General features: G+C 43.9%; 6 non-coding genes and 1 pseudogene across 6 annotated transcripts; all 7 read right to left on the minus strand.

The window, feature by feature from the left end:
- Positions 1–1,079: 1,079 nt before the first annotated feature.
- LOC141239951 (U2 spliceosomal RNA) lies at positions 1,080–1,157 on the minus strand (annotated as a pseudogene).
- Positions 1,158–2,272: 1,115 nt separating this feature from the next.
- On the minus strand, positions 2,273–2,469 carry LOC141239918 (U2 spliceosomal RNA). The gene has a single exon (XR_012305262.1). It is a non-coding gene; the product is annotated as a U2 spliceosomal RNA (small nuclear RNA).
- A 6,686-nt stretch (positions 2,470–9,155) lies between these two features.
- LOC141239704 (U2 spliceosomal RNA) lies at positions 9,156–9,346 on the minus strand. The gene has a single exon (XR_012305057.1). It is a non-coding gene; the product is annotated as a U2 spliceosomal RNA (small nuclear RNA).
- A 1,115-nt stretch (positions 9,347–10,461) lies between these two features.
- On the minus strand, positions 10,462–10,652 carry LOC141239705 (U2 spliceosomal RNA). Its single transcript, XR_012305058.1, has one exon. It is a non-coding gene; the product is annotated as a U2 spliceosomal RNA (small nuclear RNA).
- A 1,115-nt stretch (positions 10,653–11,767) lies between these two features.
- LOC141239942 (U2 spliceosomal RNA) lies at positions 11,768–11,962 on the minus strand. The gene has a single exon (XR_012305282.1). It is a non-coding gene; the product is annotated as a U2 spliceosomal RNA (small nuclear RNA).
- Positions 11,963–14,400: 2,438 nt separating this feature from the next.
- On the minus strand, positions 14,401–14,591 carry LOC141239706 (U2 spliceosomal RNA). The gene has a single exon (XR_012305059.1). It is a non-coding gene; the product is annotated as a U2 spliceosomal RNA (small nuclear RNA).
- A 1,115-nt stretch (positions 14,592–15,706) lies between these two features.
- On the minus strand, positions 15,707–15,899 carry LOC141239946 (U2 spliceosomal RNA). Its single transcript, XR_012305285.1, has one exon. It is a non-coding gene; the product is annotated as a U2 spliceosomal RNA (small nuclear RNA).
- Positions 15,900–17,798: the final 1,899 nt, after the last annotated feature.

Genomic DNA, 17,798 nt, shown 5'->3' on the forward strand with positions numbered 1-17,798 from the left:
TCTTCTTCGGGCAGTCCTTCGAGCTGTGTCCCGTCACTCGACAAATCCTGCAGGCATCCTCCTTGCAGTCCTTCATCTCGTGGCCATTCTTGCCGCATCTCCTGCAGTTCCGCGGCATGTCCGGGTAATAGATGAGGCCGTAGGAGTTGCCCAGGGAGAATGTCGGGGGCAGGTGCCGAAGTCCGTCTGAGTACGCCAGGTCCCTGTGAAGTCTAACGGTCACCGACCACTTACCTGTCCAGAAGCCGAGTCCATTCAGGATGTGAGAGGGTTCCTTCACAACCAAACAGAAGCGTCTCAGGAAGGTACAGATGTCTTGGCCTGGGGTGTGCGGGTTGCGCATGGAGACCGTGATCCTCCTTTCGTCCCTCTGGATAGGGCAGCTACCTGTAAAGGCAGAGAAAGAATTATCCGGTCCTTTTGCGCTTACCATTTCCCAGAACCTCCTGCAGGTGTTCACAGTGGCGAAGGTGACGAAGAAGATCCCCGTCAAGAAGGTCTGGATGCTGAGGGTGTCCGACCTGGAGAAGCCTCGATCCAGCAGCATCTTCTGGCAGAACACGTCCGAGGACATATCCAGCACCCTCCCATCCACTTCCTTCAGCTTCAGGGCAACCGTCTGCCGCATCCATGGCTCCAGGGCTGGAGCTTCGTGGCGGGGCTTCTGGGGTCCCTTCTGCTGGCCAGTCGTGGAGGCAGAGTCCTTGGGGTCAGAATCGGCTCCTGGCTGGGCCCTCCTGGCTGTACCCTGCTCCAGGCTCTTCTTTTCGGCCTTCCTCGCAGCGCTTGCCATGGCTTTCCTCCTGCAGTTACTTCTTGGAGCTGGATCTGGAACTCTTCCCGGAATGGGTGGAGCTATGCAGATTCTTCTCCCGTCGTGTTCTGGACAAATTCCCCGAAAGGTCTTTGTCTCGATGATTTTCTTCCTCGAAGATTCCACAGGACAGCCCGATTCTTCTCCGAGTCTTCGTCTTCTTCTGGATTCTTTAGAGCTTCTTCCTCCCACCGATATCCGCCTTCCTTCTCCGATGTCAGCTGGGCTCCGAAGCTCTTCTCCTTCCGAGTTCGATCGCTCTCGTCAAGTGTAGATCGTAGCTCTTGTGTTCTTAAAAGAACAGATACTACACTTGATCTTAGCCAAAAGGCCGAGAAGCGATAACCAGAATTGGTTTCAAACTACGGAGCCACCCAAGGATCCTGAAAAGTCCATTTGTGGAGATGAGCTCCTGGACTCCCGTTAAGAAGACATGTTGTCAACCTCTAGATCCCTTACATGCCTGCACTTTTCGGCTTGCTGCTGCTGCAATCCACGCGTTTTAGATCTGCATAACTCCACCTCTTTAAACACAGCACCTTCACCCCCTGCTGTTCCCACCCGCCTCAACACCGTTGGAAGGGAGGAGAACCAATTAAGGCGGGGGGTGGGGTGGAACGAGCAGCTGTCTACCCTTAGCAGGAGGGCTCCTGATTACATACCTCTCCTGCTGCTGCTGCTGCTGGCTGTCCAGCAGCAGACTGAAGGTGGCTGCTGCTGTGCACAGGTATATAAAGGCTCAGAGCCTATTATGACACGCGCAGCCAGCGTTCCATTGCCACATTCCATCTACTGCAGGCAGGATACCTGGCTGGCTGAATGTCGCTGAGAAGCTCACAGAGACCGCCATAAGCAACAGTTTAACAGAATGCCACAGACTAATCAACCAAACTTTTTGGGTTGGGTTCTCTTTTATAGTCTGCAGGCATTAAATGAAAGAAGTCAGTGTTCCAGCAGAAGGAGACAACGTTTCAGAAAAGGCATTGTAGCAAACCAAAAAAGAAATTTTAAGCGCAGCAGAGTAACCAGCGCACATACCTGTTAGCTCAGGTGAGTTTAAAAGGCTGCTGTTGATAACAAGGGCATTTGCTAAATAGATGGTGTGTGTGCAACAATATACTGAAAGGTCAATTATATTGTGCAGCTTATCTGACCACCTGTAGTTATTTAGGTGAAAGCTCCAAAATGCTTGCCTAATATGTCTGTTTATCCAAAAGGAAGTAAAAAGGGAGAGCTAGAAAGATAGCATTGCATCACATTACATGGCAATGCAATGCACAGTTGCTGAAGTTGAACCAAAATGAGCTTGTAATCTGGCTTCTGCAACTTTGAACATGAAAAATCCAATGAGGAGAAGAAAAGCAAAGCCAAAGAGTCCATCCCAAAATCCGACAAACAAGCAAAATGAACAAAAAACATTGAATTCAATTCTTTCTGATTTTAGAAACTGCATTAAAGAAGGGGTGCACCGGTCCTGGAGATACTGCAATACCAGGTCAATGCGTGGAGTGGACAGAGCAAGCTCTTTTTCCATCTCCCTGTTCTAAAAATCCATTTAATATATGGTCCCCAGATAGGGGACGTATCAGATATTAAACTGATAAGAACAGATTTTTTTTTTTTTTTTTTTTTTTTTTCGTTTTCAAACAAGCTTTATTTAAATCAGACATACATCATAAATTACAAACAAATCACAAAGACTTGAATAAAATATGACATAAAACAAATACAAGGTCAGATTTAAAAAGCGCATAAAAGCATAAAAATCATAAAACACAGTTTTGCATATAATTTGCATAAATAAATACATATGTCAAATGCAAACACCATAGCTTTTTAACTTTATCTTTTTACAATCAGGTAGTATGAAAACTTTTCACAAAGAACATATCCGATACAATATTTGAAACAAATCACAAATACTGGAATAAAATATGACATAAAACTAATACAGAGTCAGAATTAAAATGCACTTAAAAGCATAAAAAGCATAAAACACAGTTTTGCATATAATTTACATAAATAAATACATATTCCAAATTTGCAAACACCATAGCTTTTTGCTTCATTGATTCCCATCTTTTTACAATCTCTCAGGTAGTATGTAAACATTTCACAAAGAGCAAGCCCAATACAATCTTTGACAGGAATAAATTCACGTTTAAACAATAATATATTGCGCACTTTCCATAAAGCTTCTTTTAAACAGTTTATTATAAGCCATTCGACTCGTGCTTGTTTCATGGTTGGGCAATTAATTATCCCATATATTATAATGTCACAATTTAGGGTTTGTATACCACATATCCATTTTAGGAGGGTGCCCACCGTCTGCCATAGCTCTTGTGCGTAGGGGCAATCCCACAGTAAATGAAACACTGACTCGTTTGGGGCGCATCTTTCTCTGGGACATCTAGCACTAGCCACCAGCCCCCTATGATGCTGAAAAGCTCTCGTAGGGAGACATTGGTGAACAACCTGCCAAGCTAAATCCTTTTGTGAGTTGCTAAGTGCAGGACAGGCCACGTTGTTCCACACCAGGCGGCACCTGGAGATGGAAAAATTAGACACATCCTCCATCTCCTCATGTCCCTTACAAATAACTGTTAACTTACGTTGATCAAATAAAAGCTGACGATCAACTTGGGTCAGATCATATTCTGAAATGACCTTCTCCAAGATCTTGTAATGCTTAGGGGGAGATAAGAGAAAAGGACAATTAACAGTCATACTGAAGTTCAACTTTCGGAAAAGAAACCCAGTTGTATATCTAAGAAAACAAGAGAAAGCCCCAACATTATTCAAGCTTTTGCAACAAAATACAAAAAACTTGATAAATAAAAACAATTTTAAATCAGGGAACCCTTTACCCCCATTTTTCTTGCTTTTACATACCACCTCCCTCCTCAATTTCTCCATTTTGGATCCCCACAGAAAATAAAACATGGGCTTCATAAGTCTTTTAAGATACAGAGAATTAGGGGGAAAAACCATAGCGGCATACAAAATGATAGGAAGCAAAACCATTTTAATTACAAGAATCTTGCCCTCCATTGTTAGTTTTCGAGTTTGCCATAAAGAGATCTTCTGATTTAATTTATTCAAAACCAAATCCCAGTTTTCAATACCATCATTAGCAGGATTAAACAAGACACCCAGGATCTTGATTCCTACTGTTTGTGTGGGAACCCTAGGCGGATCTGACTCCCATTGACCCATAATCATACAGTCACATTTATTTATATTCAACTTAAACCCAGACCCAGCACTAAAAATTTCAGTAATTAGAATTGCTCTGTTAATAGATGCTGAGCTAGTGCCATATACAGATATGTCATCCATATATCCAATGGCTTTAACTTGTTGTCCACCCCCACCCGGAATAAAAATGCCCCTAACCACCTTGTCCCGACGCAGCAGGCACAACAGTGGCTCAATGGAGCAGACAAATAAAAGTGGGGACATGGGGCAACCTTGTTTAACACCGGAAAGAAGCTCCACCTCTCTAGTTAAAAAACCATTGACTAAAATCCGGGCAGATGACTGTTTGTATAAAAGCGCAATTTTCTGAATAAAAGAATCAGGGAACCCCATCTTTCCCATAACTTTAAAAAGATAAAAGTGGGAGACCCTATCAAACGCTTTCATAAAATCCAAAGATAAAATAGCTAGTGGCTGTTTTCTATCTTTTTGAAACCAGATAAGATCACGAATTAGGTTTAGATGCTCCCAGATTGATCTCCCGGGGACACCACAAACCTGATCTGGATGAATTACATTTTTAATAACTGCTTTAAGACGACCAGCAACAACTTTAGCTAAAATCTTGTAGTCTGTATTTAATAGTGAAATAGGCCTCCAATTCTCCAACTTTGATTTATCACCTTTCTTAAAAATTAATGTAATCATACTTTTAGGCCATGAATATGGTAATAAATCAGCCTTAGAGGCTTCACAAACTACTTGTATAAAATCCTCCTTAATTAGATCCCAAAAGCAAAGATAAAATTCAATAGGAAGGCCATCTGATCCAGGAGCCTTACCTTTATTAAAACTCTTAAGGGTCTCTTCAATTTCACTGGGTAAAAGTTCTTTAGCTAAAAAAATCTGGTCATCTTTATTTAAAAACTGGGATAAAACATTAAGATTCTCTGTAAAAGCAGGTTCATCAACATTTTTAATACTAAAAAGATCTCTATAAAAATTAGCAGTATGCTCTAAAATGCTCTCAGTGGAAGATTGTCCTTCTAGCTCAGTAATCACTTGTTTTTTGTCACTCATTTTTTTAAAGAAGAACCTTGAGCAGGTCTCACCCTTTTCCAAATATTTCACACGGGCATTAAATATAATTTCTTTACCCTTTTGTTCCAGGAATTTTTGGATTTCTGTCTGGATCTTGGCAATCTCACCATCCACACCAGGCACTCCCCACCCCTTAAGCTTATGGAGAGTTTGCATCCTGACATTAAAATCTTTAAAACATTTCCTTTTTTCACGTGCCTTCCTTTTACCAATTTTAATAAAAAATTCTTTAATACGGGTTTTAACACACTCCCACCACCCCAACATACTCTGATTTGGGTGTTTCCGTCTTCTCCAACTCTCATACTTTGCATAAAACTCCGCCCTTACCAGTTCGTCTTCTAATAAGAGCACATTCAATTTCCACATACCTTTTCCAACTTTTGCTTCCTGTGGAGTTTGCAATACATTGTATAGTAATACATGATCAGAAAAAATATTTTCTATTAGACCAGCATTCCTAGGTTTAAAAACATCAGAAGAGGAAAAAATAAAATCAATACGAGATGACATCCCTCTACCCCTCCATGTATGCCCAGGGTCAGTAGGGTAGGACTTTCTCCAAGCATCTAATAATTTGAGGTCCGTTGTCAAATGTTTTAACAGACTGGATGTTTTGTCTGTTCTTCCATTAGTATCACCTCCACTCCTCCCCTCCCCCAACATGACACAGTTAAAATCCCCTCCCACTATCACAGGGGACGGACCTGATAAAAACAAAGGGATGACATTAAAAAGGGAAGCACGCTCATTTTTCTCTGGGGATGCATAAACATTAATAAGACGACAGGTAAAACCATTTAAAATAACATGAGTTGATAAGGCACGACCTGGAACTATTTCAGTGATGGATAAAACATTAACATTTTGACATTTGAATAAAATCCCAACCCCGGCAGCTTTATTTTCATTGGACCCTGACCAAATAGAGGGTCCTGCTGACCAGTCCATTTTTAAGTTGGGGTATGACAAATCGTGATCAATACCGCATTCTTGCAGGAAAAAAATGTCAAAGTTCAGAGACAGTAACCAAGCAAACAAAGCAGCCCGTCTAACAGGGCTCTTTAGGCTTCTCACATTTAGTGAGGCAACACGGATTTCTGCCATGTTAGGTGTTTTTTATTGATTCATTATACTCTGAATCAATAATTTGTGACAGAGAAGGTGAAGGAAGGGATGACACAGTTCGTAAACTGTCCGTTTCATCTGAGTCCGTGAAATCCTCAATTAAGTTAGTCCCCTCTGGGCTGAGAATTTTTGCAGCACTAGATAGAAAGACTTTACGGGACATCTGAGGCAGGTTATGCTCCTCCTGTGCCTCTTCACGACTTCTCTTACCACTGGCGCTGAGATCCATCCGATCCTCCGAATCCACCCGATCCTCACCAGGCACTGCAGCAGGTGGAATACCCGCAGACCCTCCAGGAGCACCAAGGGACATCATCTCCGGAGCAGGATGACCATCAGGACCAGCAACAGGTTCACCAACCACTGCACGACCTCTATCATCCAGGCAGGCAACAGGACATCCATCAGGAATGGTTCCAGGACATCCATCTGGACTGGCATCAGGACATCCATCTGGACTGGCATCAGGACATCCATCTGGACTGGCATCAGGGCATCCATCTGGGTTGGCATCAGGACATCCATCTGGATTGGCATCAGGGCATCCATCTGGATTGGCATCAGGGCATCCATCTGGATTGGCATCAGGGCATCCGTCTGGACTGGCATCAGGGCAGACATCTGGTCCAACATCTGTGCTGGCATCAGCAGGGGTATCTGGATGGACATCTGGATTGGTACCAACAGCTCCAGATTTTCGCCTCTTTTTTTGTTCCCTCTCATTTCCGCTCTGAGAAGGTGCCATCTCCCCACCAGGTGAAACCTGGACCCCTGCAGGAGTAGGCAAAGGCGTGACCTCGGCTACAGAGGCCAGGTTTTTCCGCAAAGGTACCGACTGAGCATCGACTGAGTCAGACTGTTTTTGACCTTTAGTAATGTCCACAAAGCTTTTTCTGGGGTCACCCGGGCTGACCCTGCTGGCATCAGCAGGAACTCCTGCGGAACTAGCCGCAGGCGCCCGAGAGCCACCACGAGACCTTGTCCGCATCGGACAATTACTGAACAGGTGAGTAGACATTCCGCACCCACTGCAGGTCTTACTGTTCTTACAGTCCTTTGAGGCATGACCCCATTGTCCACAATTGTGGCACTGACTCATCCGCTCGTTCTTACAATCGCTCTGTATGTGACCAAGGTCACCACACCTACGACACCTGAATGGTTGTCCATCATAGAAGAGGTAGCCATGGTCTCTTCCCAGCACCACTGTGGAGGGGGGGTGCATAAGGCCTTCTACACCCCCAGGGTCAAGTCTGAAGCGTACCATAAAGCGTCGTTTCCCATTCCAGAAACCACTCCGACCTTTGACGTTCCCCTTAACGCATTCGTAAAAGTGCTGGCAGGCAACCTTGGTCGAGAACGTGAGAATATATGTACTCTGCCCCTTCTCCTGCAGGCAGTAAACATCATGATCTTTCACGTTCAACAGATCTCTCAAAATCTGTACATAGAACTCACGGGGGTTGTCATATCCGACATGGTTTGCTGGAACCTCGATACGCACCGAGTTCCTGATCTGGCCGGAGCCAGTGGAAAATTGAAATGAACAAGGCATCTCACCAAAGTGGCAAAGGCTTACCGTCACTACGGGCTCGGCCTTTCGCCTGGGGATCGCAACTTGTTGCCCGGGGACTAAGCCAGCTCCCTAATAGCAGCAGGGGGGTGAAGTCCCACCAAAAGGTGAGACGATCCCCCCAGGCCAAGGAGCCGGGTACCCCGGGCACCTCTCAGCCAAGACCAAGGCAGCAACCGTTAGATCACTGCACCTGATCTCAGCCAAAAGGCCGAGAAGCGATAACCAGAATTGGTTTCAAACTACGGAGCCACCCAAGGATCCTGAAAAGTCCATTTGTGGAGATGAGCTCCTGGACTCCCGTTAAGAAGACATGTTGTCAACCTCTAGATCCCTTACATGCCTGCACTTTTCGGCTTGCTGCTGCTGCAATCCACGCGTTTTAGATCTGCATAACTCCACCTCTTTAAACACAGCACCTTCACCCCCTGCTGTTCCCACCCGCCTCAACACCGTTGGAAGGGAGGAGAACCAATTAAGGCGGGGGGTGGGGTGGAACGAGCAGCTGTCTACCCTTAGCAGGAGGGCTCCTGATTACATACCTCTCCTGCTGCTGCTGCTGCTGGCTGTCCAGCAGCAGACTGAAGGTGGCTGCTGCTGTGCACAGGTATATAAAGGCTCAGAGCCTATTATGACACGCGCAGCCAGCGTTCCATTGCCACATTCCATCTACTGCAGGCAGGATACCTGGCTGGCTGAATGTCGCTGAGAAGCTCACAGAGACCGCCATAAGCAACAGTTTAACAGAATGCCACAGACTAATCAACCAAACTTTTTGGGTTGGGTTCTCTTTTATAGTCTGCAGGCATTAAATGAAAGAAGTCAGTGTTCCAGCAGAAGGAGACAACGTTTCAGAAAAGGCATTGTAGCAAACCAAAAAAGAAATTTTAAGCGCAGCAGAGTAACCAGCGCACATACCTGTTAGCTCAGGTGAGTTTAAAAGGCTGCTGTTGATAACAAGGGCATTTGCTAAATAGATGGTGTGTGTGCAACAATATACTGAAAGGTCAATTATATTGTGCAGCTTATCTCACCACCTGTAGTTATTTAGGTGAAAGCTCCAAAATGCTTGCCTAATATGTCTGTTTATCCAAAAGGAAGTAAAAAGGGAGAGCTAGAAAGATAGCATTGCATCACATTACATGGCAATGCAATGCACAGTTGCTGAAGTTGAACCAAAATGAGCTTGTAATCTGGCTTCTGCAACTTTGAACATGAAAAAACCAATGAGGAGAAGAAAAGCAAAGCCAAAGAGTCCATCCCAAAATCCGACAAACAAGCAAAATGAACAAAAAACATTGAATTCAATTCTTTCTGATTTTAGAAACTGCATTAAAGAAGGGGTGCACCGGTCCTGGAGATACTGCAATACCAGGTCAATGCGTGGAGTGGACAGAGCAAGCTCTTTTTCCATCTCCCTGTTCTAAAAATCCATTTAATATATGGTCCCCAGATAGGGGACGTATCAGATATTAAACTGATAAGAACAGATACTACACTTGATCTTAGCCAAAAGGCCGAGAAGCGATAACCAGAATTGGTTTCAAACTACGGAGCCACCCAAGGATCCTGAAAAGTCCATTTGTGGAGATGAGCTCCTGGACTCCCGTTAAGAAGACATGTTGTCAACCTCTAGATCCCTTACATGCCTGCACTTTTCGGCTTGCTGCTGCTGCAATCCACGCGTTTTAGATCTGCATAACTCCACCTCTTTAAACACAGCACCTTCACCCCCTGCTGTTCCCACCCGCCTCAACACCGTTGGAAGGGAGGAGAACCAATTAAGGCGGGGGGTGGGGTGGAACGAGCAGCTGTCTACCATTAGCAGGAGGGCTCCTGATTACATACCTCTCCTGCTGCTGCTGCTGCTGGCTGTCCAGCAGCAGACTGAAGGTGGCTGCTGCTGTGCACAGGTATATAAAGGCTCAGAGCCTATTATGACACGCGCAGCCAGCGTTCCATTGCCACATTCCATCTACTGCAGGCAGGATACCTGGCTGGCTGAATGTCGCTGAGAAGCTCACAGAGACCGCCATAAGCAACAGTTTAACAGAATGCCACAGACTAATCAACCAAACTTTTTGGGTTGGGTTCTCTTTTATAGTCTGCAGGCATTAAATGAAAGAAGTCAGTGTTCCAGCAGAAGGAGACAACGTTTCAGAAAAGGCATTGTAGCAAACCAAAAAAGAAATTTTAAGCGCAGCAGAGTAACCAGCGCACATACCTGTTAGCTCAGGTGAGTTTAAAAGGCTGCTGTTGATAACAAGGGCATTTGCTAAATAGATGGTGTGTGTGCAACAATATACTGAAAGGTCAATTATATTGTGCAGCTTATCTCACCACCTGTAGTTATTTAGGTGAAAGCTCCAAAATGCTTGCCTAATATGTCTGTTTATCCAAAAGGAAGTAAAAAGGGAGAGCTAGAAAGATAGCATTGCATCACATTACATGGCAATGCAATGCACAGTTGCTGAAGTTGAACCAAAATGAGCTTGTAATCTGGCTTCTGCAACTTTGAACATGAAAAATCCAATGAGGAGAAGAAAAGCAAAGCCAAAGAGTCCATCCCAAAATCCGACAAACAAGCAACATGAACAAAAAACATTGAATTCAATTCTTTCTGATTTTAGAAACTGCATTAAAGAAGGGGTGCACCGGTCCTGGAGATACTGCAATACCAGGTCAATGCGTGGAGTGGACAGAGCAAGCTCTTTTTCCATCTCCCTGTTCTAAAAATCCATTTAATATATGGTCCCCAGATAGGGGACGTATCAGATATTAAACTGATAAGAACAGATACTACACTTGATCTTAGCCAAAAGGCCGAGAAGCGATAACCAGAATTGGTTTCAAACTACGGAGCCACCCAAGGATCCTGAAAAGTCCATTTGTGGAGATGAGCTCCTGGACTCCCGTTAAGAAGACATGTTGTCAACCTCTAGATCCCTTACATGCCTGCACTTTTCGGCTTGCTGCTGCTGCAATCCACGCGTTTTAGATCTGCATAACTCCACCTCTTTAAACACAGCACCTTCACCCCCTGCTGTTCCCACCCGCCTCAACACCGTTGGAAGGGAGGAGAACCAATTAAGGCGGGGGGTGGGGTGGAACGAGCAGCTGTCTACCCTTAGCAGGAGGGCTCCTGATTACATACCTCTCCTGCTGCTGCTGCTGCTGGCTGTCCAGCAGCAGACTGAAGGTGGCTGCTGCTGTGCACAGGTATATAAAGGCTCAGAGCCTATTATGACACGCGCAGCCAGCGTTCCATTGCCACATTCCATCTACTGCAGGCAGGATACCTGGCTGGCTGAATGTCGCTGAGAAGCTCACAGAGACCGCCATAAGCAACAGTTTAACAGAATGCCACAGACTAATCAACCAAACTTTTTGGGTTGGGTTCTCTTTTATAGTCTGCAGGCATTAAATGAAAGAAGTCAGTGTTCCAGCAGAAGGAGACAACGTTTCAGAAAAGGCATTGTAGCAAACCAAAAAAGAAATTTTAAGCGCAGCAGAGTAACCAGCGCACATACCTGTTAGCTCAGGTGAGTTTAAAAGGCTGCTGTTGATAACAAGGGCATTTGCTAAATAGATGGTGTGTGTGCAACAATATACTGAAAGGTCAATTATATTGTGCAGCTTATCTCACCACCTGTAGTTATTTAGGTGAAAGCTCCAAAATGCTTGCCTAATATGTCTGTTTATCCAAAAGGAAGTAAAAAGGGAGAGCTAGAAAGATAGCATTGCATCACATTACATGGCAATGCAATGCACAGTTGCTGAAGTTGAACCAAAATGAGCTTGTAATCTGGCTTCTGCAACTTTGAACATGAAAAATCCAATGAGGAGAAGAAAAGCAAAGCCAAAGAGTCCATCCCAAAATCCGACAAACAAGCAAAATGAACAAAAAACATTGAATTCAATTCTTTCTGATTTTAGAAACTGCATTAAAGAAGGGGTGCACCGGTCATGGAGATACTGCAATACCAGGTCAATGCGTGGAGTGGACAGAGCAAGCTCTTTTTCCATCTCCCTGTTCTAAAAATCCATTTAATATATGGTCCCCAGATAGGGGACGTATCAGATATTAAACTGATAAGAACAGATTTTTTTTTTTTTTTTTTTTTTTCCAAACACTCAGAAATTAAGTTTTATAATCTTAAATCATATATCACTAAACTCAAGATTTTAGTTCCATCATCGTGTTTAGATATTATATTTATATTTTTTCATTTGAATTAATATATATAAAGTTAAACATAACAATTCCTTTACAGTTTCAACAGTTTCCAAACAAATCACAACTGACATTACTTCACCCGGTTTCCCAAACTAAATATCCCCTTTTTCCCTTTTACTTTCCTCCCAACAAAACCCCTTAACTTCTTTTCTTCCTCCTCATGCTCTAACCGCATCTGTTCCCAATCATACTCTTCCTCATCATCTCTGAAAGTCACCACCTTCTCCAAAACTTTACCCTTTTCCTCTTTTACTTCTTTCTTTTCACCAGATACTTTCCTTGATCCACAATTTTCCTGTACCGTTACCTTTTTCTTCACCTTTAAACTTTCAACTTCTTTTCCCTGCTTATTCTCCTCTATAATTATCGCATCAACTTCCTTCTTCATTTTATCACCAATATCTTCCTTTTGTCCTCCAAAGTTCTTTTCAAAAGTTCCTTTGCTGCTTTCCATGTAACAATACCCAGAACTCCCGTTTACCATAATCCTCCCATTATGCAAATTTTCTTCTCCTGTTGTCCACACCAAAAAACGTCTATTTCCGTTCCAAATACCAACTTTGTTCCTGTATAATTTCTGAAACTTTACCATCTTACATTTAGATTCCAAAAAAACCATTATCTCCTCTATTTCCACAAACGGATTGTCCATGTAAATTATCACACTCTTCGGTTTCCCCATGAATGATGCACTTACTCCAATTTTCCCAGAATCCTCTTCACTCCAGCATTTGAAAAAATGAATGCACTTTTCCTCAGAAACTAGAGTCACATCACAAACTTTACCTTGCTTTATTTCTTGCATACAGTAGATATCCTTCTCCAAAACTTCATGTTTCCTCAAAATTTCCAGAATCCATTTTTCTTCCAAAAAAGTTTCTCCCGTCTCCCGTTTCACAAAAAAACGTAAGCATCTCTTCTTTTTCCAAAACTCCATCTCAACAATCCGTTTTCCTTCCGTTTTTCCTTTTAATCCTCCAAATGTTGCCACCACAGCTATGTGTGGCGACAGTTGCCCCCCACAGCTATGTGTGGTGACAAGGTGATCGCCTCTCGTTGCCCAGGGACTAATCCGACTCCCTAATAGCAGCAGGGGGGTTTAGCTCCACCGATGAGTGTAGCGATCCCCCCAGGCCAAGGAGCCGGGCACCCCAAGCACCTCCCAGTCAAGACCAAGGCAGCAACCGCTAGATCACTGCACTTGATCTTAGCCAAAAGGCCGAGAAGCGATAACCAGAATTGGTTTCAAACTACGGAGCCACCCAAGGATCCTGAAAAGTCCATTTGTGGAGATGAGCTCCTGGACTCCCGTTAAGAAGACATGTTGTCAACCTCTAGATCCCTTACATGCCTGCACTTTTCGGCTTGCTGCTGCTGCAATCCACGCGTTTTAGATCTGCATAACTCCACCTCTTTAAACACAGCACCTTCACCCCCTGCTGTTCCCACCCGCCTCAACACCGTTGGAAGGGAGGAGAACCAATTAAGGCGGGGGGTGGGGTGGAACGAGCAGCTGTCTACCCTTAGCAGGAGGGCTCCTGATTACATACCTCTCCTGCTGCTGCTGCTGCTGGCTGTCCAGCAGCAGACTGAAGGTGGCTGCTGCTGTGCACAGGTATATAAAGGCTCAGAGCCTATTATGACACGCGCAGCCAGCGTTCCATTGCCACATTCCATCTACTGCAGGCAGGATACCTGGCTGGCTGAATGTCGCTGAGAAGCTCACAGAGACCGCCATAAGCAACAGTTTAACAGAATGCCACAGACTAATCAACCAAACTTTTTGGGTTGGGTTCTCTTTTATAGTCTGCAGGCATTAAATGAAAGAAGTCAGTGTTCCAGCAGAAGGAGACAACGTTTCAGAAAAGGCATTGTAGCAAACCAAAAAAGAAATTTTAAGCGCAGCAGAGTAACCAGCGCACATACCTGTTAGCTCAGGTGAGTTTAAAAGGCTGCTGTTGATAACAAGGGCATTTGCTAAATAGATGGTGTGTGTGCAACAATATACTGAAAGGTCAATTATATTGTGCAGCTTATCTCACCACCTGTAGTTATTTAGGTGAAAGCTCCAAAATGCTTGCCTAATATGTCTGTTTATCCAAATGGAAGTAAAAAGGGAGAGCTAGAAAGATAGCATTGCATCACATTACATGGCAATGCAATGCACAGTTGCTGAAGTTGAACCAAAATGAGCTTGTAATCTGGCTTCTGCAACTTTGAACATGAAAAATCCAATGAGGAGAAGAAAAGAAAAGCCAAAGAGTCCATCCCAAAATCCGACAAACAAGCAAAATGAACAAAAAACATTGAATTCAATTCTTTCTGATTTTAGAAACTGCATTAAAGAAGGGGTGCACCGGTCCTGGAGATACTGCAATACCAGGTCAATGCGTGGAGTGGACAGAGCAAGCTCTTTTTCCATCTCCCTGTTCTAAAAATCCATTTAATATATGGTCCCCAGATAGGGGACGTATCAGATATTAAACTGATAAGAACAGATACTACACTTGATCTTAGCCAAAAGGCCGAGAAGCGATAACCAGAATTGGTTTCAAACTACGGAGCCACCCAAGGATCCTGAAAAGTCCATTTGTGGAGATGAGCTCCTGGACTCCCGTTAAGAAGACATGTTGTCAACCTCTAGATCCCTTACATGCCTGCACTTTTCGGCTTGCTGCTGCTGCAATCCACGCATTTTAGATCTGCATAACTCCACCTCTTTAAACACAGCACCTTCACCCCCTGCTGTTCCCACCCGCCTCAACACCGTTGGAAGGGAGGAGAACCAATTAAGGCGGGGGGTGGGGTGGAACGAGCAGCTGTCTACCCTTAGCAGGAGGGCTCCTGATTACATACCTCTCCTGCTGCTGCTGCTGCTGGCTGTCCAGCAGCAGACTGAAGGTGGCTGCTGCTGTGCACAGGTATATAAAGGCTCAGAGCCTATTATGACACGCGCAGCCAGCGTTCCATTGCCACATTCCATCTACTGCAGGCAGGATACCTGGCTGGCTGAATGTCGCTGAGAAGCTCACAGAGACCGCCATAAGCAACAGTTTAACAGAATGCCACAGACTAATCAACCAAACTTTTTGGGTTGGGTTCTCTTTTATAGTCTGCAGGCATTAAATGAAAGAAGTCAGTGTTCCAGCAGAAGGAGACAACGTTTCAGAAAAGGCATTGTAGCAAACCAAAAAAGAAATTTTAAGCGCAGCAGAGTAACCAGCGCACATACCTGTTAGCTCAGGTGAGTTTAAAAGGCTGCTGTTGATAACAAGGGCATTTGCTAAATAGATGGTGTGTGTGCAACAATATACTGAAAGGTCAATTATATTGTGCAGCTTATCTCACCACCTGTAGTTATTTAGGTGAAAGCTCCAAAATGCTTGCCTAATATGTCTGTTTATCCAAAAGGAAGTAAAAAGGGAGAGCTAGAAAGATAGCATTGCATCACATTACATGGCAATGCAATGCACAGTTGCTGAAGTTGAACCAAAATGAGCTTGTAATCTGGCTTCTGCAACTTTGAACATGAAAAATCCAATGAGGAGAAGAAAAGCAAAGCCAAAGAGTCCATCCCAAAATCCGACAAACAAGCAAAATGAACAAAAAACATTGAATTCAATTCTTTCTGATTTTAGAAACTGCATTAAAGAAGGGGTGCACCGGTCCTGGAGATACTGCAATACGAGGTCAATGCGTGGAGTGGACAGAGCAAGCTCTTTTTCCATCTCCCTGTTCTAAAAATCCATTTAATATATGGTCCCCAGATAGGGGACGTATCAGATATTAAACTGATAAGAACAGATTTTTTTTTTTTTTTTTTTTTCCAAACACTCAGAAATTAAGTTTTATAATCTTAAATCATATATCACTAAACTCAAGATTTTAGTTCCATCATCGTGTTTAGATATTATATTTATATTTTTTCATTTGAATTAATATATATAAAGTTAAACATAACAATTCCTTTACAGTTTCAACAGTTTCCAAACAAATCACAACTGACATTACTTCACCCGGTTTCCCAAACTAAATATCCCCTTTTTCCCTTTTACTTTCCTCCCAACAAAACCCCTTAACTTCTTTTCTTCCTCCTCATGCTCTAACCGCATCTGTTCCCAATCATACTCTTCCTCATCATCTCTGAAAGTCACCACCTTCTCCAAAACTTTACCCTTTTCCTCTTTTACTTCTTTCTTTTCACCAGATACTTTCCTTGATCCACAATTTTCCTGTACCGTTACCTTTTTCTTCACCTTTAAACTTTCAACTTCTTTTCCCTGCTTATTCTCCTCTATAATTATCGCATCAACTTCCTTCTTCATTTTATCACCAATATCTTCCTTTTGTCCTCCAAAGTTCTTTTCAAAAGTTCCTTTGCTGCTTTCCATGTAACAATACCCAGAACTCCCGTTTACCATAATCCTCCCATTATGCAAATTTTCTTCTCCTGTTGTCCACACCAAAAAACGTCTATTTCCGTTCCAAATACCAACTTTGTTCCTGTATAATTTCTGAAACTTTACCATCTTACATTTAGATTCCAAAAAAACCATTATCTCCTCTATTTCCACAAACGGATTGTCCATGTAAATTATCACACTCTTCGGTTTCCCCATGAATGATGCACTTACTCCAATTTTCCCAGAATCCTCTTCACTCCAGCATTTGAAAAAATGAATGCACTTTTCCTCAGAAACTAGAGTCACATCACAAACTTTACCTTGCTTTATTTCTTGCATACAGTAGATATCCTTCTCCAAAACTTCATGTTTCCTCAAAATTTCCAGAATCCATTTTTCTTCCAAAAAAGTTTCTTCCGTCTCCCGTTTCACAAAAAAACGTAAGCATCTCTTCTTTTTCCAAAACTCCATCTCAACAATCCGTTTTCCTTCCGTTTTTCCTTTTAATCCTCCAAATGTTGCCACCACAGCTATGTGTGGCGACAGTTGCCCCCCACAGCTATGTGTGGTGACAAGGTGATCGCCTCTCGTTGCCCAGGGACTAATCCGACTCCCTAATAGCAGCAGGGGGGTTTAGCTCCACCGATGAGTGTAGCGATCCCCCCAGGCCAAGGAGCCGGGCACCCCAAGCACCTCCCAGTCAAGACCAAGGCAGCAACCGCTAGATCACTGCACTTGATCTTAGCCAAAAGGCCGAGAAGCGATAACCAGAATTGGTTTCAAACTACGGAGCCACCCAAGGATCCTGAAAAGTCCATTTGTGGAGATGAGCTCCTGGACTCCCGTTAAGAAGACATGTTGTCAACCTCTAGATCCCTTACATGCCTGCACTTTTCGGCTTGCTGCTGCTGCAATCCACGCGTTTTAGATCTGCATAACTCCACCTCTTTAAACACAGCACCTTCACCCCCTGCTGTTCCCACCCGCCTCAACACCGTTGGAAGGGAGGAGAACCAATTAAGGCGGGGGGTGGGGTGGAACGAGCAGCTGTCTACCCTTAGCAGGAGGGCTCCTGATTACATACCTCTCCTGCTGCTGCTGCTGCTGGCTGTCCAGCAGCAGACTGAAGGTGGCTGCTGCTGTGCACAGGTATATAAAGGCTCAGAGCCTATTATGACACGCGCAGCCAGCGTTCCATTGCCACATTCCATCTACTGCAGGCAGGATACCTGGCTGGCTGAATGTCGCTGAGAAGCTCACAGAGACCGCCATAAGCAACAGTTTAACAGAATGCCACAGACTAATCAACCAAACTTTTTGGGTTGGGTTCTCTTTTATAGT

This window comes from Phyllobates terribilis, unplaced genomic scaffold, assembly GCF_046119375.1.
Source record: "Phyllobates terribilis strain yellow unplaced genomic scaffold, ASM4611937v1 Scaffold_779__1_contigs__length_684578, whole genome shotgun sequence".
Classification (NCBI taxonomy): Eukaryota; Metazoa; Chordata; class Amphibia; order Anura; family Dendrobatidae; genus Phyllobates; species Phyllobates terribilis.